This window comes from Thamnophis sirtalis, unplaced genomic scaffold (assembly GCF_051295495.1).
Source record: "Thamnophis sirtalis isolate CommonGarterSnake01/CBP01778 unplaced genomic scaffold, rThaSir2_p1.2 scaffold_8, whole genome shotgun sequence".
NCBI classification, from domain to species: Eukaryota; Metazoa; Chordata; class Lepidosauria; order Squamata; family Natricidae; genus Thamnophis; species Thamnophis sirtalis.
This window is the reverse complement of record NW_028261388.1, coordinates 14161763-14186383: the sequence shown is the minus strand read 5'-3', so window position 1 is coordinate 14186383 and position 24621 is coordinate 14161763. Positions and strand designations below refer to the sequence as shown.

Genomic DNA, 24621 nt, shown 5'->3' with positions numbered 1-24621 from the left:
ACACCAATGAGCCCTTTTCCAACTCTGGAAAATACTCAGAGATGCAGCATGATGGAGACATAACAAATAGCTCAGGATTCAAAAAAAGGCAGAAAGCTGAACGACACGATTTTCAGTGTGCTTCCCAGTCCAGCGATTCTGTAGTCGAGGCGATGGCTGTCTTACAAAACCAATGCATATAGCCCTCCTACTTACTGCAAGAGCCTGGAATTGCTCCTCATAATACAGAGATTAGCTCACTCCTTTCCGGCAAATGACTCTCATCTCTCTCTGCATTGGATTAATGGAACAGGTGAAATGAAAGAGGACAGGTTCTGAACTCGGGCAAAAGATGAATTATGGTCCCAGACGATTCTGTAATATATTGTAGGTTAGGAATCTAAGTGAAGTGATGCTCTGTGAGACAACCTCATGCTACTCGGCTTGGCCTTCGTGTCACCGGCAACCCAAATGGAATATAGAAAGAGAAGCCAGACCTCTCCATATTTTGCTCCTTGCTATATCATTCCTTCTATTCTTACACACCAGTGTGCAAAGCAGATACATGCTTTGCCTGAGGATACACAATCAAAGAAGACAGAATAGGGTGTTTTTTGGTGGGTTAGCAAGATTGTGTTGATAACAGAGGAATGGCTCATAGGGTCTTGGCTCTGCGATATTTTATTATTTATTTATTTATTTATTTATTTATTTATTTATTTATTTATTTATTTATTTATTTATTTATTTATTTTGTCAAACATGTATTAGACAACATATATAAGTATACACATGATTTTGAATACATGAAATTGATACGAACAAAGGAGAACATTAGGACAGGGATGGTAGGCACATTGGTGCGCTTATGCACGCCCCTTACAGACCATCCCTACCAATGGGGTGAGGTCGGCAATAGACAGTCTAAGGTTAAAGTTTTGGGAATTTGGGGAAGAAACCACAGAGTCAGGTAGAGCATTCCAGGCATTGACCACTCTGTTGCTGAAGTCGTATTTTCTACAGTCGAGTTTAGAGTGGTTTATCTTGAGTTTGTATCTATTGTGTGCTTGTGTGTTATTGTGGTTGAAGCTGAAGTATTCATTGACATGTAGGACATTGTAGCAGATAATTTTATGTACTACGCTTAGGTCGAATCAAAGATGGCCTAGTTCTAAGTTTTCTAAACCCCAAATTTGAAGTCTGGTGGCATAAGGTATTCTGTTGCACACAGAGGAATGGAGGACTCATCTTGTGAAATATCCCTGGACTTGCTCAATTGTATTAATGTCGGATATGCAGTGTACGTTCCAGACAGATGAGATGTTTTCAAGAATTGGTCTAGCAAATTATTTGTATGCTCCGGTTAGACAAAGGATGACCTTGGCTTTTTTAAGACAGAATTTTGTTGTGGCTAACTCCGTACAATCCCCCCTCCCATTTTCCCACAATAGAAAATGCATAGTAGAATAACAGAAAGTGTGGCAGGCCAAAGATCAAAAAGAAAAGATGGCTACAGGCCTGACAGTCAGCTTGACATAACTCGTGTCAGGGTGCATGTGGTGGGCCAAGCTCTTTGTCAGAAAAAACAAGCTCATGATCTCCATTTTTGGCTGGGGCGGCATCCTGCCACTTTCTGCCAGGATGGCTCTCCTGAACTCTGTTTTTGCTGTCAGAGTCACCACATCTAAGCAACTTGTGGGATGCATCCAGCCCTTTGGCCTTGAGTTTAACATCCCTGGATTTGTTGCATGGGCTAATGGGAGAATGCAGGCACATAGGCTCATTGTTGCTAATTTAGTGACTCCTTTCAGATATATCTTCATCTTGAAGGAATCTTCCAGCTCCTCTGTTCATGGGGACAATGGAGACTAAGTATGCAACACAATTCCCTTGAGCCCTATCTAGATCTGAACATGGGTCCATCATTTGAGATCTTAAGCCTCATGTGCCACTTAGAAACCCTGATTATAGGTTCGGGAGACCTCTAAAAATCAGTTGGACATTATACTTTTAGAGTAGAGGCAGATATTAAATATAAGGAGTCTCTGTCTATTTTACTCCACTAGTTGTTGCCTACAACTGATGGTGGTATTCATCTTAGTTTCAAGACCATTGAGACACTGTTCAAAGACATTTCCGCAATCATGTGGCCAAGATGACGTCATGGAGCATTGTTACCTCCCACCATAGTGGTATCTATTTATCTACTTGCATTTTGCATGTTTTTGAATTGCTAGGTTGACAGAGCTGGGACGAGGATGGGAAGTCATCCTAAGCATGATGCTTAGGTCTCAAAGCCAGAGTGCCATATTTCCAGGCAACAAGCCCCATGTCTTAACTGCTGAGCCACCACACCACCCCAGACGTTAAATAAAGAACTAGAGAATTATTGGATCGGTTATATTAGCTTTAGTCCTGGTTTCATCTTCTTTCCCCTCTCCTTTTTGTAATGCAGTTTCTTGCATGCCCTTAAAAAAACAGGCGTGGTCCTTGAATTCAAGACAATTATAAAATTGGCTGTCTAATTACTCTGTTAGGTCAAAGGCTAGACAGCGATCTTAACGAAGCGGGCTTTTAAAATGAGATTCTTGTCATCTAATCCAAGCATGTCTTTTTCCTGCACTGCAAAATGCCTTTATTTTCCCAGAGCTCTCACATTCATTAAGAGAAATGTTGAATTGCTTCTCCAAAAGAACCTCTCTGAAATGCAAAATTACTATCCATATCATGTATTATTTTTTTTCCACTGAAAACATTAATTCTGAGGAAGCTCCAAGTTGGAAATAATAGATGAATGCATCTAGGACTCTGAAGTCATGAATTTTGAGTGCTTAATTGGTAGTTGATTTGCGCCTTAGCAAAACACATGAGTCTGGCAATAAGAAAAAACAGAAAATTTCTGTTTTTTAATAAAAAAACAGAAGGCTTCTGTTGCCTGGGTCTTGGTGCTACTCAGGATGCACATTTTTCTGGAACAAAGTTTGGTTAGTCATATTTTCCTCAGGAAATAACCCGTGTTTGTGTCAGAAAGGCTTGCTGTTATTTTCTAAAAAATTCTAAAATTAAAAAGATGGCTGAGGTTGCATGAAGGAACATGTAGTCAATCCAGGAAGTCCAAGAGAAGAAGCTGTTGCTCTCCAAAGAACTGGCACTGTTTCACATCTGGCTTTTTAGCATAAGAAGAAAAGAAGATCTTTAGATACTTCATCCAGCTTGTAGAGAGTAAGGAAGGTTTAGTTTGTTTAGTTTAGTTTAGTTTTATTTCATTTGTATGCCGCCCTTTTCCCTAAGGGGACTCAGGGCGGCTCACAACTCAAAGAAGGGAAAGGGGGATACAGACAGTTTAACAACAACACAAAAACAATACATAGTTAAAAAACGCAACAATCATACCATTCGGAAGGGGGCGACGAATCTTTAGCCCCAGGCCTGTCGGAACAGCCAGGTGACCTTGACAGAGATATGTAGGAGCTGTGGCTTAGACAAAAGGGAGTGATGGATTGTTTTAAGCCCAGATCAAGATAATTTTGAGAAATAACTAACAGAATAACAGAGTTGGAAGAAACTTCGGAGGTCTTCTAATCCAACTCCCGATTCAAGCAGAAAACCTTATATCATTTCAGACAAATAGTTGTCCAATCTCTTCTTTCAAACCTCCAGTGTTGGAGCACCTACAATTTTTGGAACCAAGTCATTCCACTGATTAATTGTTCTAACTGTCAGGAAATTTCTCTTAGTTCTAGGCTGGTTCTCACCTTGATTAGTTTCCACCCATTGCTTCTTGTTCTACACTCAGGTGCTTTGGAGAATAGCTTGACTCCTTCTTCTTTGTGGCAGCCCCTGAGATATTGGAACACTGCTATTATGTCTTCCTTAGTCCTTCTTTTCATTAAACTAGGCATACACAATTCTTGCAATTCCAACTCATGCAGACCCCTCCCTAATTCACTGAATTTGGGGGGGGAGGATGAGGAGGAGAAGGAGGAGGAGATCATTCAATACAATCAGTGTTGCAAGATTTTATTTTTACAGCTAGTCTCAGAAAAAGTAGTTTTGGCTTTCCTGTGGAGTTAATTTTCTGGTCGGTTCTATCTAGTGGGGGCTGACAATTTTGACCTCTTATTTGCAAATATTTCTTTAAATTTAAAAAGAAAAGAAAAAGAAATAAAAATGTCCAATTGAAAACCAGTTCCCAGGTGAGACTAGCTACATCACTTCATTTCCTTATTTTGTATTTGCCCCAGGTATGGATTATCTTTACTGATGAGGAAATCCTAAAAAAATTGGAAAGGTTACAAAGTACTTAGCAAATCTTCAGTCTTTTTATGCAGGTTATTGCCCTTTTACTAGTCTGGGAATTTATTCTCTAGATCGAGTGATGGATTCCTGATGTAAGATTGTCTAGAGTTCTCTCTACATATTAAACATTATTATGTCTGCTTTGGTCATCCTTCCCATAGGCTTCACTCTTTGGTAGTCAATAAAGCTGAGATTAAAAAAAAGCTTATTTTGTAAATTTTAAAGTTCTTGCTTTGAAAGCATTCTTATGTCTATGGAACTTTCACTAATCTGGGGTTTTTTAACAGATTAACAGAGTTGGAAGGGACCATATAGGTCATCTAGACCAACCCCCCCTGTTCAAGCAGAAGACCCTATGTCATTTCTGACAAATGGCTGTCCAATCTCTTCTTGGAAGTCTCAAATGATGAAGCTCCCACAACATCCGAGGGCAAGCTATTCCATTGGTTGATTGTTCTCACTGTCAGAAAGTCCCTCCTTATTTCTAGGTTGAATCTCTCCTTAGTCAGTTTCCATCCATTACTCCTTCTCTGGCCTTCAGGTGTTTTGGAAAATAGCTTGATTCTCTCCTCTCTGTGGCAGCCCCTCAAATATTGGAACATTGCTATCATATCTCCCCTAGTCCTTCTCTTCACTAGATTAGCCATGCCCAGTTCCTATAACCGTTTTTCATATGTTTTTCATATGTTCTTTTTGAGTCATCTGTAGTAATCGTAGATTGTTCACATATATTCAGAAAAGAACCATTATAGTTCAGTCTCAGATTCTCAGAATGATTTCTCAGAACTGAGTTTCTCAGAACTAAGTTTCTCAGAACTGAGTTTCTCAGAACTAAGGAGAAATTTCCTGAACAATTAACCAGTGGACCACCTTGTCTCCAGAAGTTGAGGGTGTTCCAACACTGGAGGTTTTTAAGAAGAGATTGGACAACCATTTGTCTGAAATGATATAAGGTATCCTGCTTGAGCAGGGTATTGGACTAGAAGATCTCCAGGGTCTTGTCCAACTCTGTTATTCTGTATTCTGATCAACCAGATGCCTCTATGATGCTTGAAAGCAAGGGATAGATACATATTCCTACCATTTTTTTTTGTCTACTATTACCAGAATCCGGACGCTGCACTGAATCTTCTTAATATCTTTTTATTTTTAGTTCTTGAAGATTCTTCCATGAGTTTATTTTGTTTAAAGTCATCAAAGATAGTGGCTATCCAATAAATGGATTAGTTATTTGCTTTTCCTTGCTCTAGAACTTTTAACATAAGCTCACTGCTGTCGGTTTCCATTTGCAAGGGGAAAAATATCAAAGCAGTGTGAAATTCATGGAACTATATCTCTGTTCACAGATGCTAAATCTAAATGTACTTGATTGCAGTTGTGCGCTCAAAGCTATAACATCTCAAAATGGGGTTAAGACTATAGAATTCTTAGAAACACTACTGAAAATGTAAAAAAAGCCAATTGTATGTTACCTCAATGTAAAACACATCAGGTACTCATGAATGTAAATAAATGCAGAAATTGAAGAGGTAATTTGATGAGGTGTCAAAGGATAGATCTGTATCATGATACTATGTTGAGGAAGATCCCTTTTCAAATCTTCCTATTCTCTACAAGAGGTTTGTGTTTGTAGACAAATTAATGCTATCTGTAGTATTCTCCATAGTTACTTATGACACCACCTCTCCATTTAGAAGTAGTGTCAAATACTAAATCTACACCATTCAGGAAAATATAGTCCAGAATCACAGGAGATACAGGTAACCCACAACTTATGATCACAACTGGTGACCAGAATTTCTCTTGCTAAGCATGATGGTTATTAATTAAGTCGTGCCTGATTTTACAACCTTTTTTTGCAATGGTTGTTAATAGCAATAGCAATAGCAGTTAGACATATACCGCTTCATAGGGCTTTCAGCCATCTCTAAGCAGTTTACAGAGTCAGCATATTGCCCCCAACAGCAATCCGGGTCCTCATTTTACCCACCTCGGAAGGATGGAAGGCTGAGTCAACCCTGAGCCGGTAAGATTTGAACAGCCGAACTGCAGAACTGCAGTCAGCTGAAGTAGCCTGCAGTGCTGCATTTAACCATTGCGCCACCTCGGCTCCTACTTAAGCAAATTACTTCAGCTGTTAAGTGAATCATGTAGTTGTTAAACAAATCTGACTTGCTCCATTGACTTTGCTTACTGGAAACCAGCTGGGGAGGTTGTAAGTGGTATCCTATGATGCTGGGACACTGAAACCATTGTAAATACACGACAATCACCAAGTACCCGGATTTTGATCATGTGACCATGAGAAGGCTGTGACAATTATGTGAGTCACTTTTTCAGTGTTGTAACTTGGAACTGTCACTAAATGAAAGGTTGTAAGTTATGGACTACCTGAACATGGGATAAACTTCATGCTATTTGTTTTTGTTTTCCTTTGGTACCATCTTGAAACTCATATGTCAGATGAGAAACTTCCAAATATGTTGAGACTGAAATAGACTAAGAAATAAGCTAAAATCTTAACAAGGCATCCTGAGAATCCATCTCAAACAAAATGAACAGTGAAGAAAGGTCCGGAAATGCTGAGAAGGAGAGACATATTTTCTAGTCAGAATCTGGTTTTGGACAAAGAAAGATGTCCAAATCACAGGCAGTAGTTGCACACATTCCTTGTGATTTAGCCTTACAGGAAGTATCCAAAAATGCATCCATAAATCATCCAAGTGTCAGGCCTGCATTTATATTCCTTTTAGAATTTTGGCCTGCCACACTTTCTCTTATTTCATTATGCTGTTTATTAAGTATAGTCAATGGGAGGGGGGAATAGATAGGAGTGAGATTGTGAAATGTATTGTTTTCATTTTTTACTAGAAGCCAAGGTCATCCTTTTTCTCCGGACTTTCACACCTGGCCGGAAGAAGCTGGGCAGGGATGCCAGCGTGGAAGAAGAAGATTGAACTATGTAATGGATTGTGGGTGTGGGAACAAGATCATGAACTTTTAACTGGGTGGAATTCTAATGTCATTTCCAGATTGGGATTAGCACAGATGTGCCTAAAATGTCTGTCTTATTAAATTGGAACAAAAAGGATCATTTTGCCTTGGATTCTGATTTAATTCTGCATGATACTTGGAACGCTGACACCAAGTCATGGTCTCTAGGGAAATGTATTTATTTTATTTTACCGGTTGGTAAAATATCATGATTTTGCCATGATTTCCAAGCCCAAGAGATCTTTCGCTAAAATATATTTTTGGTAAGATATTCCTAAGGATAGGTGGTCTCTACTCAACAGAACATTTCATTATAAAAGTAAATTATTATTCCTCAACCTAACACTGCTTGGTTCTTTAATAATGAATATTCTCAGTTAGAAATAGTTGTTGATTTAGTTCTTCTGCCTAGAAAGATGTTGGACTAATTCATGTGTCAGACTGCTGGGTATATAGGTTACCACAATTTTTAGGAGAGTGAGGTTTTCTTTGAAGAAAAAAAGTAAATCTTTATGTATTGTACGAACCATAAATTTGGGTCGTCATGAATTTAGAGTAACAGCAAAGCTGTAAATGAATTTCATCTCATTTCTTCTGGGACGATATTTGTAAATAGAATGGAATCTATTCTATTAGATCTGTACAGTTCAATAGCTACTTAGTGTAGAATCTACAGTAAACTCGCATCATCCTGGTGGTGTCATATGATGTATTGCAGCTTCCCCCCCCCTTCACTAAACAGGATATGGGCATGAGCAGCACATGACACATCCAGCCCACTGACTGGGAGTTTGACAGCCCTGTACTAGAAGATCTTTGACAGAAGACCATTCATCCTGTGTTTGAAGTCCTCTAGTGAAGAAATAATTCCATGTGGTGTTATGGGTGTCCTTTCTACTGGCTGACAGATAATTAGTGTGGAGTTTTCTCTCAGATGTTGAGCCTGAAATTGCTTTCTTGTAATTTTAACCCTAGGATGTGATGACTCAGTGGCTAAGGCGCTGAGCTTGTTGATCAGAAGGTTGGTAGTTCAGCAGTTCGAATCCCTAGCACAGCGTAATGGAGTGAGCTTCTGTTACTTGTCTCAGCTTCTGCCAACCTAGCAGTTCAAAAACTTATTAAAATGCAAGTAGAAAAATAGGAACCAACTTTGATGGGAAGGTAACAGCATTCCGTACACCTTGGCGTTTAGTCATGCCAGCCACATGACCATGGAGACGTCTTTGGACAGCGCTGGCTCTTTGGCTTTGAAACAGAGATGAGCACCGCCCCCTAGAGTGGGGAAGGACTAGCACTTATATGCAAGGAGAACCTTTACATTTACCTTTTAATTTTAACCCATTGATTAAAGTTAGGACGGGATCAACTAAGTTCACTGTCTTTCATTCAACACTCCATATGGCTATTTACAATTTCTTTTAAAGATCAAACCCAAAAGTAATTTCCAGGTGACCATATAAATCAGAAGAGAAACAACCATTTAAGAACCACATCCCTTCCCGTCTAATTTGTACTTTTAGAAACATCCACAATAAGTCTTATTAGAAAGTACTACATCTGAAAATTGCCCTGCTAAAGTCGAACAGACAGGAAACAAACTAGAGTTAGTCCATATTTCTCTAGCGAAAAGTTATTAAACAGGTGGTAGCAATCCTACCTCAGAAATCTGCATAACAATAGGTAGTTTTAGCTTGTTCACTTCACAGGGGTGGAGGTGTTCATACCTATTTATTACAGATGAGCATCCCTAGTATTAGTTATCTGACATTCAGCATTTTATTTGGAACAGTGAGATATATACTTTTTTTTTTTTAATTCTCAGTGGGTGGACGTATTTTAGCTAGCAGTGAAAGAATTTTGCTAACCCTCACTCATAACTTCTTCTGAATAGGACAGGACAATGTGACAATCTGTTATCATTAACTGTGTTGGGAAAGGCTCTCAAGACACAAGAGAGAATTAAATGACCTGGAAAACTCAGTCTGTGAGAAAGTCTATTGTACTCATCTTTGTTATTTCCAGTTCTACGCATCGCTGAGCCAGTGGAACAACATGATTTGCTGAGATGACAAATGCAAAGGTCATTTTCTCCCATTTCAGCTTTCAACTTTTTCCCAAGTCATCTAAGCATCTAAAGTATCCAATTCATTGAACATTTTTCCCATGGGCAAAATATGTTAATTCATCACACTTAAGGCTCAAGAGTTGTCTTCTACCTAGCTCAGAAAGTATGTTTTAATTTACTTCCTCTTCTTCTCCCACAACAGGTAGCCTGTCCACAACATGAACCTCTAGGTAGAAATGATCATTGATTCCATTTGTTGAGAAAGGTATAGTTTTATTAGAGATCAAGTGTATTGCAGCACAGCATAGCCAGAACTGAGAATCGCGTACCAATATCCCTAAGTTCTATATACACACTCTTACTGTCTCTCCCAGTGTAACCAATCAAGTCAATGCAAGGCAGTTTTCACAAGTCAAACAAGGCACAGTTTGGTATGCAGCTCACCCTTTCTTCCAGCTGGGTGACCTTGAGGCAGCATCTTGAGAAAGTTTCTACTTTCTATTTCCCAAACATCCCCTCCTTCATTCATCCTCCCCACAGTTCATGCCAGTCTGTCACTGCCTAGCAGTGAAGCACAACAAGCATAAGGTGGCAACTGACATAGTATTTCATGGCCATCAATCCAGTTTTTACATCTCATTTCAGAGCCAGTTCTAGCATCAAATAATTTGGCCACCACGTAGAGGACCTAGGCTCTCATCTCATGTTTGATATGACCAGGCCCAGTTTCCTTCACTACTCTGCCCCCTGTTCTTCTCATCCCCTTCATGTTACCCTTCATGTTAGAAATGGTTGTGATTCCCCTCCCCACAAAAATCACAGCCATTTCTGAATGAAATAAGAGAAACGTCATCATATTCTTTGCCTGGGAAGCATGATGACTTCAATCAGCCCTGGGTCACTGGAGTATTTTGCAGCCAATATGCAGAAGTTAAAAACAAAGAAAAGATATGGCTGCTTTGATAGCAAAAGCACCAGTGGTGGGTTACAACTGGTACACCCCAGTACGACTGTACCGGTGCCTGCCGGGAGCACCGGGTACCATTTTGGTACAGTGCTCCGGAGGGCCCACCCGCCGTCGTATTTGAGCTCTTTGGAGCTTCTGCGCACAGAGCATACAGCACCTGTGCAATGCTCCGCTGAGCAGCTGGAGCATCGCAGAGCATCGCAGGAGGTAAGGACGCATGTGCATGCTGTACCCGTTCATTTGGAGGATGCCGGGCCCCATTGCACCATACTGGTTGCAACGGGATCCAGAACCCACCACTGAAAAGCACTTAGATTTATATACCGCTCCATAGTGCTTTACAGCTTTACTCTGTGAGTGGTTTACACAATTAGCATGTTGCCCCAAATAATCTTGGTCCTTGTTTTATCAACCTCAGAAGGATAGAAAGCTGAGTCAACTTTGAGCTCTGTCTGGATCGAACTCCAGGCTGTGGTCTCAGTTAGCCTGCAATGCTGCATTCTAACCACTGCACCACCAGAGCTCTTGATGAGTAGAGCACAAAACCTCTGAATTAATTTCAAAGCGGGCATGATCCTGATATTTGTATACTAAAAATGAGAGAGAGAGAAATACTTCCATTGCAAAGTTTAGAAAACCCGAAAGAATAACTGTATTTCATAAAATGGGAAATTGCAGTAGCTAATGTAAAAATATGGACCAGGTGATATATTCATGCTAAATTAGAAGAGCCTCCCCCTCCCCCCCAATCCTTCAGAAATGTGTTTGGGGAGGAAGGTCAACATAGAAATTACACTGCTTTGAACTACCTTTATTTATATCAGAATTTAGTTCACATTCTTACTCGATCTTTATTCACTTTCTTAAGCATAAACGTCTTATTAGCTCCCATGCATGTCAAACAGCAAGCAAGAGACTAATACTTTGGGATTCGTGGGTCATGTGATTCCTTTCATTTGCATAATCTATATGCATTTAAAGGTGCTTTCTCAGCTACATATTCTCAAGTGTGGGTTTTGAAGTGTTAGCACCAATTAGAAGCTCCCCCCCGCCCTGAACCCTAAAATGGCATGGATTCCCCTCCAATCCACTCTTTCCATGCTCTATGGAGCATATCAAAATCCATCATCAAGTTAAATTGCTTGAATGCTTTTTAAGTGGACATGTGATGACAGGTTAGGCAAAATGAGATGAACGAGGCTAACATATATTTAAAGTGACACCCCGAATCCACTCTAATCAAGCCCATCAGTTTTAATTCACTTACGTCAGTTTTGGAGTGGTTCACCGATCTCATTTATTTAAACAGCTCTCTACCCCTACAATATAATTCTCAATTAGGTGGGCAGACAGGTAAGGGGTCTGACATAACTCCGAGTGAACTCCTAGCTCTGTTCATGCAGAGGCAAAGAAATATGTTTTACAAGTCTTCTTTTTCCTTGTTGAACAGGTCAACCAGAAGAGGAAGAAGAGAGGGAGAGACAAACACCTCTACAAATTAATTGGAGGTGTTTTGAACCGCAGGAATATCACTCACACTTTAGATAAATGATGAAGGATTTGGACTTTTTATTCTTCCCCAGTAAAACTTAATTGGAGAGCCATCATTCATCTGGATAATGAGACTCACAGCATTTTGATCGGCAAATAGGTTGCCAGATCACAATGTCATCAAATGAGCTTTTTAAAAACAAAACAACCCAGAATTCTTATACTTATATGGAGGGGAATGTAAACTTTTTCTTCTTCTTTTAAACCACTGGATTTCCTTATTATTATGTTTATACGTGATTTGCTTAGTTTTCATCCTGCTTAACTGCATGCATTCATAGTCATGGTTTTTCCAGTTGCAATGGATGGTTGTGAAAGTTGGCCCATAACAAAGGCTGAGTGATAAAGAATTGAGGCCTTTGAACTAGGGTGCTGAAGAAGACTCCTGCGAGTCCTTTGGATTGCAAGGCGATCAAACCGGTCAGTCCTAGAGGAGATCAACCATGACTGCTCTTTAGAAGGCCAGATCCTGAAGATGAAACTCAAATACTTTGGCCACCTAATGAGAAGGAAGGACTCATTGGAGAAGAGCCTAACACTGGGAAAGATGGAGGGCAAAAGAAGAAGGGGGACGACAGAGAATGAGGTCTTTACAAAGAATGAGGTGGCTGTATGGAGTCAGCAAAGCAGTAGGCATGAGCTTAAATGGACTCCAGGTGATGGTAGAGGACAGGAAAGCTTGGAGGAACGTTGTCCATGGGGTCATGATGGGTCAGACATAACTTCGCAACAAAAAATTCATAATCAGCCCTCTCAGTGTGAAGAGTAAGGGACATGATCTTGAGGAAATAGGCAAGAATCTACTATAGATAGTCCTTCACTTCCAATCATTTATTTAGTGGCCATTTGAAGTTACAACGGCACTGGGAAAAAAACTGACCTGCAACTGATTGTCAGGAAACCATCATAGAATCCCCACAACAATGTGATCAAAATTTGGGTCGGTGGCAACTGTCATGCACATGTATTAGAGCTGTTTTCAAACACAAAGTGTACACTCAGCGAACCAGTTGAATCCCACCACTGGGCCAGTGACACTTTTGGTCCAGGAGGTGCTCTCATCTATCAGTTGTACATTTGAAACTTCCCCCAAATCAGACCATCCTTCCATCAAAATTTCCCCACAGAAGACATTACAATAATTTCATTTGCAACCATCTGTGTTTAACCAACCTTGCAAAATTGTCTGTTAAGTTATAGAAAACTTGCCCCAAGAGCTGAAAGTAACAACTTTGAAATGAAATTAATATGATCGTTTTTAGAGTGTAATGATTTTAGTAGTTTTATAGTAATGAATTCTGCATCCAAGCAATTCAAACCAACCCTGATTATGGAGAAAAAAGGAGGGGAGAAAGTATCTGTTACAGCTCAGCTAATTGGTGTGGGGAGAGGGAGGAAGTACACACAGTTTATGGCTTTAAAAGCAAAAAGAGGGTGTGCAATTAATTGAGCAGCCTGCCGAGAAGGAATTAAAGGCAGGAGAGAGAACAATTAGAGCATCTTCCAATTTATCACACATGCACGCTTCCTATAAATTAAGACTACATGAAATAAGATGAGGAGGGAGCATCGGAAGTTATATCTGAACTGAGACACTTAGTGAGATTTTTGATTAGGAACTCGTCTGAAGGAAAGCTGCCAATCTGTTTTTTTAGCTGGGATATTAGTGTTCTGCTAATACAGAACAGATTCTATTTTTAAAAAATACCAATAATATTTTGTGTTCTGAGGAGGAGAACATGAGAACTGGGTGCATGTATTGATTTCATTTGCATTTTATACCTGGCTGCCATTAAAGTGGCCAGATGGCAAAGTAATTATCTGTACCTGCAGTGCAAATGCTTGCAGAAGCAGAAGAGAATTGGAGGCCAAATGCTCAGTAGGACTCACACCTGAATCTTTGTCTACACCAGAAATCTTCCAATATTGCTTTCATTACAAAACTAGATGAACTTCATGGACAGATCTATCCATAGCACTTCGCACATTTACATTTAGCACAGAGGTGTCAAACTCAAGGCCTGGGGGGCAGATCCGGCCTGAAGAGTGCTTAGATATGGCTCACGGGGCCACCCTGGAAATAGCGAAGGACTGGGCCATGGTGCCTCTGCCAGTAAACACTGAGCTCACGAAGACCGCATATGGCCCTTCCGAGCTCTGTTTTCACTGACAGAGGGTCGGCCAGAGGGGCATGGCCAGCTCGATATAATTCATCACGTCTCCATTTTTGGCCACTATGGCCTCCTGCAGGTCTTTGCCAACAAAAATGGAGCTTGGGGAAGCCATGTGCAGCCTGCCCAGGCTCGGTTTTCACTGGCAGAGGGATGCAGGAGGCCATCGTGGCCAAAAACAGGACCTGGGCAGCCCAAACGTGGCTCTCCCCAGCTCCATTTTCTCCAACAAAGGCACCACAGGCCAGTTCTTCACTGTTTCCATGGTGGGCCCTTGGGCCAGATCCAAGCACTTCACAACCTGGATCCAGCCCCTGGGCCTTGAGTTTGACACCCCTGGTTTAGTTTAACAGGAAAGCAAATTTTAACTGAATGCTAAAAACAACTTCCTAAAGCTTGAAAGTAAAATAAAAAACACCAAATGATCTAGAAACTATAAGGTTATTTGCAGGTTTTTCATATTGGATTTAATACATCAAACATCCACCAAATAGCCATTTCCAACTGGGTAAATCTATACATTTATGATTCTGTGTCTTTGGATAATAAACAAATGTAAGATGGTATTTTTCCCCACTTATTAGCACATGCACATGACCTTATACTTCATTTGTCATACGTCTAACTTTCCTTTCTCCGATTAATTAAATGCAACTCATCTACAGCAATAAAGCAGCTACTGGCACCATCACCGTATAAAATTAAATAGCAAACACTTAGAGTCCAAGAAGCTATCTCAGGGTGGGGGGAAAGGTGACAATTTTAAAACATGCATTATATCACAGTGTGAAAATTGTTGCCAGGGTAGAATTGTTTAATTGAATTGGCATGCAGTGAGAGTATGTGTTGATCATTCTCAAGTCATCACCACTCAACGTATTTAATCCATTCATTTATTTATAAAATGTATATGCTGTCCAACTATCAGAATCAAGGGTTTAATAATGAATAAATGAAGAAGATAAAAAGGATTTGTGTGTGTTTGTGTGTGTGTGTTTGTGTGTGTGTATGTGTGTGTGTTAACCATATCTATGAATGGAAACGTGCCTTATCTTCCTGCTCATCTAAGATCTCGCACAACTTTTTAAGACTCAAGAAGAATCTCATCTTGGAAATATTTTCTTGCAAGCAACCTTGTTTATCTCAGATAAATGATTTACAAACAATGACTTCTCCTCCTCCATCTCCCCCAAAGCCTACAGAGTAAACCTCTCTTTCCCCCAAAATTTTATTTTATTTTAATACAAACAATCCATCTTCCATTAAACAGTGTATCATCCGGGTACAAATCTTTTGTGCAATAACAGTTAAAATTTACAGTCATATTCATTATTTAACCTATTCTCAGCTTAATACCAATACCTTAAATGTCTAATACTATAACAATCCTCTCCTTGATTTATTTAACTCCATTAATAAATTTTCTATATTTTACTCATCTACTTTTATTTCTAATTCTTATATTTATTCTCTAACCATCGATAAAATGATTCCCATATAGTATAATAATCAGTTTGTTCTTTTTCTTTGATTGCCAGTGTTCATCTGTTCGTTTCTGCACATTCTAATATTTTTCTAATCGCATTCTCCTCTGTAAGGATCTCTTCCCTTTTCCAGTTTTGTGTATATACAATTCTAGCTGCAGTTATTACATGGATAATCAAATATGTATTTTCTTTGCTATAAGGTGCTGTTAAATATGCCTACAGAGTAAACCTTACCTATTTGTTGGTTTCAACTTTGTGGATGAATGCCTTTGGATGAATCCAGTTACAGCAAAATAGTCCTTAAAGGGTGCAATTCGTTGAAGGAAGAATGATGTGTTAACTCAAAACCAAATCCTTTGAGATAATCTGCTGGAGAAAAGAAAGAGAGAGAGAGAATGTAATCATAATTATTCTATTGTTTTAAAAGATCCAGGGAAAGGGTTAGGATTTTCATTTCTTCACTTGCTAAACTAATATGAGAACCAGAATATAATTATCTTTTTTCCCTCCTTCTGCAATTCCTCAAACTTTGTGATTCGGTTCTCTGATTCTATTTTTAAAAAGCAAGAGTATAACTATGCATGCATTAGGGGAATGCAAAATCCTGTATGTCAGGACAAATTTATGCGTGCATTTTTATTTATAAAATTTGTTATTTGCTTTTCATTAAACCCTAATCCCAAAGTGAGGCTCCAAAATAGGATCTAAATCCATGAAATCGCAATGGTTTAAAGTCGTGTAATTACAACTCATCATTAAAACATGAAAACCAGGACAATTAGACCATAAGTGACACAGCAGTGTAGATTCAATTAAAATGCTGGGTGAATAAATAAATTCTCAGCTGGCACTGGAAGCATGTTAGCCATAACTTGATCAGAGGGAATTTCATCGTCCAGAGGTCTGTAACAAAAACATTCTTATGGGTTACTAAATGGTGAATATACCCAGCCTTGAAGCCTGAGAGGATATACCAGTAATATAGCATCTGATATTCAAGTTGTTGGCTTCACAGGATTTTATATGCCAATATAAACACCTTGAAATGCTTAAAAATGCAAACACAGTTTTCGTATTGTCTAGAGAGCTCTACTGTGGTTCCTGCAGACATCAATGTTTCCAGCAATATCTCTTTCCTATTCTTTTTTCTTCATCATCATCATCATCATCAATAGAGGTTGGTTGCTACTGGTTCGCACCGGTTTGGGTGAACTGGTAGTGGCAATTGGGACTTGATTGCCGAACCAGTAGGGATGGCAGGCTGGCCATGCCCCCGAACCAGTTCCCCAGTTGCTCATGCCATTGCTGGCATGTTATTTTGTCATTTTATAACGTTATGCGCACGCGCAGATCAATTTACAAGCAACTGTGCATGCACAAGCAACGTGCAGCATGTGCGCAAAGTGTGCACAAAGAGAACCAGCAGTGATGCCAGCAGCAACCCACCCCTGATCATCATCATCACCCCATCCCCACTGCAATCTAGCATATTAAGCTCAGGGCTTATATTGACATTCAAAAATGTTTCTAGTCTCTATATGGAATCCCACAACATAGGAGGGAGAGAGAGAGGAGGAGGAGGAGGAAGAGGAGGAGGAGGAGGAGGAGGAGGAGGAGGAGGAGGAGGAGGAGGAGGAGGAGAAGGAGAAGGAGAAGGAGAAGGAGAAGGAGAAAGAGAAAGAGAAGAAGGAAGGAAGGAAGGATGAAAGGCAGGAGGGAGGGAGGGAGGGAGGGAGGAAGGAAGGAAGGAAGGAAGGAAGATTACAGCTAGATAATAGATATATAGGAATGACCTTGGAGGTTGAGTGATGGAATTCCTATTCACCCAGAATAAAAAGGAGATAAAAAATATAAACATTTGGAAGGGCACAATTTTGAAAGGGTTGATAAGTAACCATCTCACCAGTTTGTCCATTGGGACATGTTTGTGGCTAACAGCCTGTTTTTAAAGTGTCCGTTTTCTAAAATTCACATTCTATCTCTTGGCCCAGGACAGGAGACTGGATGAAGATTCAAGAGGAATGAAGATCCTGAGAAAATACTGACTTTAAATAAAGAGAGAATCCAGAATAGAACTAATGATACATTGTCTAGTTCGTAGAAATAACACAAGTTAAACTTTTTTTCTTCCATCTCTTTTTTTTTTTTGAAGTGAAAGAAAAAAACAACACTTTCACAGCTGTAGATGTAATTGTCTGTCTGCTGTGCAAAAGCATATAAGCCAACTCAGTAACGTACAGGGTGACTTTTGATAAGTGAAAACTGCATTTTGTTGCTCCACTGTGCAGCCAAAACTAATTATGGAAACTTGGAAGGAACATCTCCCCAAATCTATTTATTTGGCTCATGTGGAGTTGGCCATGTGGGAGGGTGTGGGGTTAGAGAACAGAATTGGAAAGAATGAACATTCAGAGACCAACTAACTCTGGTGACATGACATTAGATGCTCCAGAAAAGGGGTTTAAAACAGTTTTAAACTGAATGAGCAGTCAAATGGATTGTGAAACTGAGATCATTGAGATGCCCAGTCTCTAGAAAAAATGCAGAGAAGAGCAACAAGGATGATTGGGGAATTGGAAGCTAAAGCATATAAAGAATGGTTGCAGGAAATGGGTATGTTTAATTTAATAAAAAGAAAGAGTAGGGGCAACATGATAGCAGTCTTCCAATATTTGAAGGGCTACCACAAAGAAGAGGGAGTCAAGCTATTATCCCAAATAGGAAAGTAAAATCCAAAGTTGGTGAAACCTCATCTTTGAAAAAGAACTGAATGCTACAGGGGTTGCTTATGTAGGTAAGGCCCATAGAAGTCTAGCCTTTTCTCCCTGCGTTGATCTAGAACGAAATTACAGTCTTGTCTCATCCTGATTCTTATCCTTATCCTGATGGTAGGTCTTAACCTATCCTGACTCTTATCCTGATTGTTTATAACATGAGTAGTTATAAAGAATAACAATGGTCAAATGGTTCCAGCTAAAATAGTGGCCAGATGTGATCCATTGTATGATAGCTTCCATTTCAGCATGCTATTATTCAACACTACCCAAACTCCATCCTATTATGTCCTCCAACAAAGACGTCCATGATTTCTTCTTGTCAATAAGAATGTAAGCAATGTAAGCCACACAATAAGATCTTTCTTCAAAGTCTCCAACTGTCTGAAGGAGCTTCTTGACAATGAGAAGGTTGCAGTACAGAAGATAGAAGCTGGGAATTGTTCTTTGTAAAGTCTATTCATATAGAACTGACTTCCAACTACATATGATGTATACAAATACAGACATATTCCATAAGGTAAGGAAACACATGTATATATTATGGAAAAGCCATACACTAAGAGGCTATTTGATTTTTAATATTATATCAGTTTAGTTACTCCAGATCCTGAAGATGAAACTCAAATACTTTGGCCACCAAATGAGAAGGAAGGACTCACTGGGGAAGAGCCTAATGCTGGGAAAGATTGAGGGCAAAAGAAGAAGGGGATGGCAGAGAATGAGGTGGCTGGATGGAGTCACTGAAGCAGTCAATGTGAGATTAAATGGACTCCAGAGGATGGTAGAGGATAGGAAAGCCTGGAGGAACGTTGTCCATAGGGTCGTGATGGGTCAGACACAACTTTGCAACTAACAACAACAAAGTTATTATGAGTAAAATGGCAATTAAATAAGGAGCCACAAAAGATGAAGATAGATGTAACTTGGTATCTTTTTGTGGGATTTAATTTTTTTATTTCCGTTTTCATTTTCATAACACACACTCACATGTATACTATACATAGCCCATATCATATAGTATTAAATAGTAATTACATCAGTTCCTCTTGTCAACAATGCCCCCCCACAAAAATAGAAACCCATTATAGCTCTTCTGCTCTCCATACACCACTTTCTTCTACCACCCTCCAACTTTCTATCTTCCCTCCATCATCCTTTTCTACTCTACTTCCCCTCCCTTTCTACTGCTCCTCTCTCTACAATCCACTCCTCCTTATCCTTCCCATCTTCCCCCCTTCCCATCTCTCCTATCCTTCTCTTCCCATCTTTCTTCTTTCCCACTCCTCCTCTCCTTGGTGTATTTCTGCTACATGTCAATATGCTTAGCCTATCCTATTTTTAAAGAAAAAGTAGTAATAATAATAGTAATGAGAATATAAAATAAAGAAAAAAAACAGTATACATGTGGAATCAAATTACATTGAAATCTAACACATCTCATCTAACCTGATATATCCCTCCCCCCCCACCCTCCCTCCCGACCCCCCACAACCTACCCCCCCTGACTTCCCAGAACCCGTACACGGTATAGATTTTTAACAAACATAGTCTAAGATATATTGGAAAAAAAGAATAAGAAATTAATAACATCTTTACATTGAACTTAGCTCCTCCTTGCTAAACTAACTTTAAACAATTTAAATCATTCCTTATTATGAGTAAAATGGCAATTAAATAAGGAGCCACAAAAGATGAAGATAGATGTAACTTGGTATCTTTTACTGACATGCACAACCACAGTGATCAGTGGATTCCTCATCAAAGAAATGCAGAAGAATCCCAAGGCCCACAAAATTACATTTTATATACCTTCTGGAAATGATACAGAAGACTCACAAAACCAGTGTAAACCTGACCTTTCCTGCAGGAATGTCAATCTGATAACAACAGGAGAGGGGCCTTATTAAATTCTGCTCTCTAAATAAATGCCAAGCCCACCCATTTTTACTGATTCTAATATTTCTAATATAAACAATGTCCTTTGTTGTATTCATATAGTGACTCTCTTCAAATTACAGAAGACAATTGCCTTTTTTTTATTATCTGTCTCGTTTCTTTCCAGGATCACCAAGTACCTTCAGTTTGCCTGTTCTGCTTCATATGCCCTTCAGCCTCATGTATGGAGGACATTTGTCTTCCATGACAACTTTGGGTATTTTTAACTTTGTGAATAATGAAGATTGTGATACCAGTGATATTTTTATTGTCCTGAATTACATGTGTATTAACTTTTTTTACAAGGCCAATTCTACGTTTCTGCCAATTTCTCAAAGAATGAACAGGTGAGATAAAATCTGAAATAGCAAATTTTATTAGTCCAATAAATTTTCAAATGGAAATTCTTGTTCAGAAGTTTCTAAAAAGCGAACCACTGTGTTCTTTTACAATATTTCTGTTCCTGATAGAGGCGATAATGGATTTATTAAATGTACCTGAAGAATATTATTTTCAAATATCGTGGGCCTGTAAATTTTTATATTTAAAACCCTTTTGAGAATTCTATTCCCTTTTTTATTCCCTTCATTTTATAACTTTAGAAAAGGTTGCACTCATAATGCTTGAAACACATTCAGTGTGTGTATGCAAATTCCACATAAACTGTTGAATGCCTGCCTGCCTGCCTGCCTGCCTGCCTATCTATCTATCTATCTATCTATCTATCTATCTATCTATCTATCTATCTATCTATCTCTATCTATCTATCTATCTATCTATCTATCTATCTATCTATCTATCTATCATCGTCTGTCTGTCCGTCCGTCCGTCCGTCCGTCCGCCTGCCTTCCGGCTTTCCTGCCTACCTGCCTATCCATCCCTCCATCCATCCCTCCATCCATCCATCCATCCATCCATCCATCATCATCATCATCATCATCATCATCATCATCAACAACAACAACAACAACATCTATCATGTATACATCATAAAAGTATCTATCATTGAAGGCTGTCCATCTCAACCTAGTGGGATTATATATAATACAGCAGATTACACACAAAAAAGACAAATACAATATACCGAGGCTCTAATAAAACTTTGTTTATAATGCACTGTAAAACATACATACATAGCTCCTGGCATCAATGTTGGAAAACTGTTTGGGTTGGAGCTATTCAACATTTGAGGGGAGGCTATTACATAGGGTGAATGTTGTGCTAGAGAAGGCATGCATTTCTGGATTGAACCAAACAACAGTATTTACAGAAGGAACCTGTAAAAAGCTTACACTGCCAAATCTGATGGGCAGACCAAAACCATTAGCACTTTATTAGAATTAGCAAATAACCTATGGCGGAATGCAATCTAGAGCCCCAGGAGGGAGGATCTGCTTTCCAGAGGGCAAAGAAACAGCAGAGCTTGGAAAATCTGGTAGTCAGGAAGAATTCTAACATTGTCCCTGCCTAGCAGTTCACAGAGTATATCTGTAGTTATACAGGTAGATAGCTTTAGTCTGGCAAAATTCTGCCTCTCGGTAATCAATTTTAAAAAACCACTACTCATAAGTAACTCCATGTGTGGGTCTTGGTTCTTCAGCCTGACATAACTTGACCCTGTGCTATGAAAGGCTTTTAGGTAATGAGCACCTTCAACTGCACTAAGAAACCTAGTGGAAAACAGTGTCCCTCAAAATCAGTGGTGTTACATGGGAGCACCAAGATGCACCTAGAAATAGATAGATATATAGATATCGATATAGATGTAGATGTAGATGTAGTTGCAGATGCAGATTAGATGTATATGTAGATAGATATAGATCAGTGTTTCTCAACCTTGGCAACTTTAAGTCCTGTGGACTTCAACTCCCAGAACCCCCCAGCCAGCAGAGCTGGCTGGGGAATTCTGGGAGTTGAAGTCCATAGGACTTAAAGTCGCTAAGGTCAAGAAACACTGATATAGATATAGAGCAGAGATGGTATTCTATTTTCTTCACTACTGGTTTGATAGCGGGAGGTCCTTGATGCCATTAGGGTGGGTGGGCACAGCCTCGCGCACTGCCACTACTGATTCACCCATACCACCTCTGATATAGAGATAAAGATAGAGATAGAGATCTGCATTCTGACCTGTTACAATTTCTCATTGCATGGCAGCTGTCGAACTGTGATGTGACAAAGTCATGGGCAAAGCCTCCTGATCTAGAAACATGAACAAGTGAAGCACCAGATGGATTTATGCAATGGCTTTCTTGACCATGATTGCAACCTGAACCTTGAGAAGAAATTGGGAGTCTATGAGATGCTACTCCATCTGGATGCTACTCCATCTAGGGTTACAGATTTGGAAGCCCTTAAAACCCATAGCTACCCAGCTAAGTGTGAGTTGAACAGTGTCGAGACGCAAAAGTCTTTATAGCATCACTTGAGCAGCGAGGGGCCCAAAACGTACAACCAAATAGAATCAAAATGCCCAATGATACCTAATCCTGTGCCAACAAATGATCATACCCAATAGCTTCAGATAAATTTGAAACAGAAGAAAGTGAAATGTGAGCCTCCCCACAATGCAGGGGTCTAACACAAGGGTGGGCAATTAATTTTCCCAAGAGACCACATGAGAAACTGGGACTGTTATGGAAGGCTACCACTGCCACCACCACAACGCTGCATCTTCCCCCTACTGCCCACACACACACAGAGTAAGCTGTACAGCAGGGGTGGGATCCTAATGGCGTTGCTACCGGTTCGCTTCGTGCATGTGCCAGATGTGCACTGTGTGCATGTACACAGTTCAATGAAAATTGTTCCGCACATGGACGAAGAACAAGAAAAAGTAACATATTATTCAAAGTATAAGATGCACCTTTTCCCCCCCAAAAAAGAGGGTGAAAATCTGAGTGCATCTTATACACTGAATACAGCATTTTTGGTCTTCAGAAATCCTGCCCTCCGCATCCCATTATTCACAAAAATGGATGTGCAGAGGGTTTGGGAGGCCTGAAAAGTGCTCCTTGGGACGGGGGGGGAGGAATGAGTGAAAAATGGCCCATTTTATGCTCACTTTTACCCCCCCCCAGCCCTCAGGAGCACTCTACAAGCCTCCTAAAGGCTATGCATGCCCCCTTTTTTGGCAAAAAAACGGACCCATTTTTGCAAAAGAAAATGGCAATTTTTGCTCATTTTTGCCCCCCCCAAGCCCCCAGGAGTACTTTGCAGGCCTCTCAAACTCTCTGCATGCCATGTTTTGCACAAAAAATGAGGCATGCAGAGGGTTTGGGAGGCCTGCAGAGTGCAAAAACTTTTTTTAAAATTTACTTCTCCAAAATCTTGATGCGTCTTACACTCCAGTGCATCTTATAGTCTGAAAACTACGGTAATAAAAAACATGCTGGCAATGGCAGCAGCAACCGGGGAACCAGTTCGGGGGTGTGGCCATCCTGGCTTGCTGCTGGTTCTGCGATCCAGGCAGAATTATCACTACCGGTTCGCCTGAACCGGTGCGAACCGGTAGGAACCAACCTCTGTTGTACAGGGACAGGCAGTGGGCTGTACATGACCCATAGGCTGTAAAATGCCCTGCCCTGATCTAAGGTCTATTCTCTCCCCACCAACAGAGAATGGAATTGGCCTTGGAGAAATTGAGAGGCATGTTTAAACTACACCAGTTCATTGGAACAATGTGGGTCCATGAAAAACTCTGTGATTTCCCAGTATAGGAATGCAAAAACCTTCCTTGGCATTTGAATCTGTGTTTTTTTTTGGGGGGGGGGGCTGCTCCTATTGCAGTTCTGTCTTCTCACTGAGTCCGCTTGTGTGAGAAAGATTTATGACTTTCTTAACCTTTATAAGCACAGGCATGTTGATGCTATGACAGCGTGTTTCCATCCTCTTTGGATCTGTCACTCAAGACAGCAGCTATTTCACTCTGTCTCGTAATAAGAGAAACCCACATAAAAAAAATTAAGCCTGGTAGATGGCAGAAGATGGGCATCAAGACCACGTCTGTCAATGAATATGTTCATGGGATGTATTCATTCTGGGACGTGACAGTTAACAATTGCCATGATAACAAACTGAGTTAAAGGGATAACTCAGCAACGGCATCTTGATGGGTTGAACAGCTAAGCCAAGTCCATGCTTGGAAGGTAATCCACCAAAAAAGGGTGCAGACATAAATGGATACTGGGAAAACATTCCTCGGGGGGGGGGGGGTGTTCCTTGATGTTCTCTGACCTTGATTGTTTTGTTGCAGATGTTTTATTACCCAAACTAGATAACATAATAAGTGCTAGTAGGTAGTGGGGTTTGCTTTCACTTTATATTCTAGTGCAGTGATGGCGAACCTTCACACCCATGTGCACCATTGCACGCACTTGCATGCCCACCCCCATAA

General features: G+C 40.0%; 1 protein-coding gene across 1 annotated transcript in view; it reads right to left on the bottom strand.

Moving 5' to 3' along the window:
• Window positions 1-24621, bottom strand: part of CNTN5 (contactin 5) — a 624505-nt gene that overhangs the window by 518579 nt on the left and 81305 nt on the right. Inside the window, exon 2 of the mRNA XM_087721123.1 lies at window positions 15748-15879. The gene's annotated coding sequence lies outside the window, so the exon portion shown is untranslated. The remainder of the gene's footprint in view (window positions 1-15747; window positions 15880-24621) is intronic.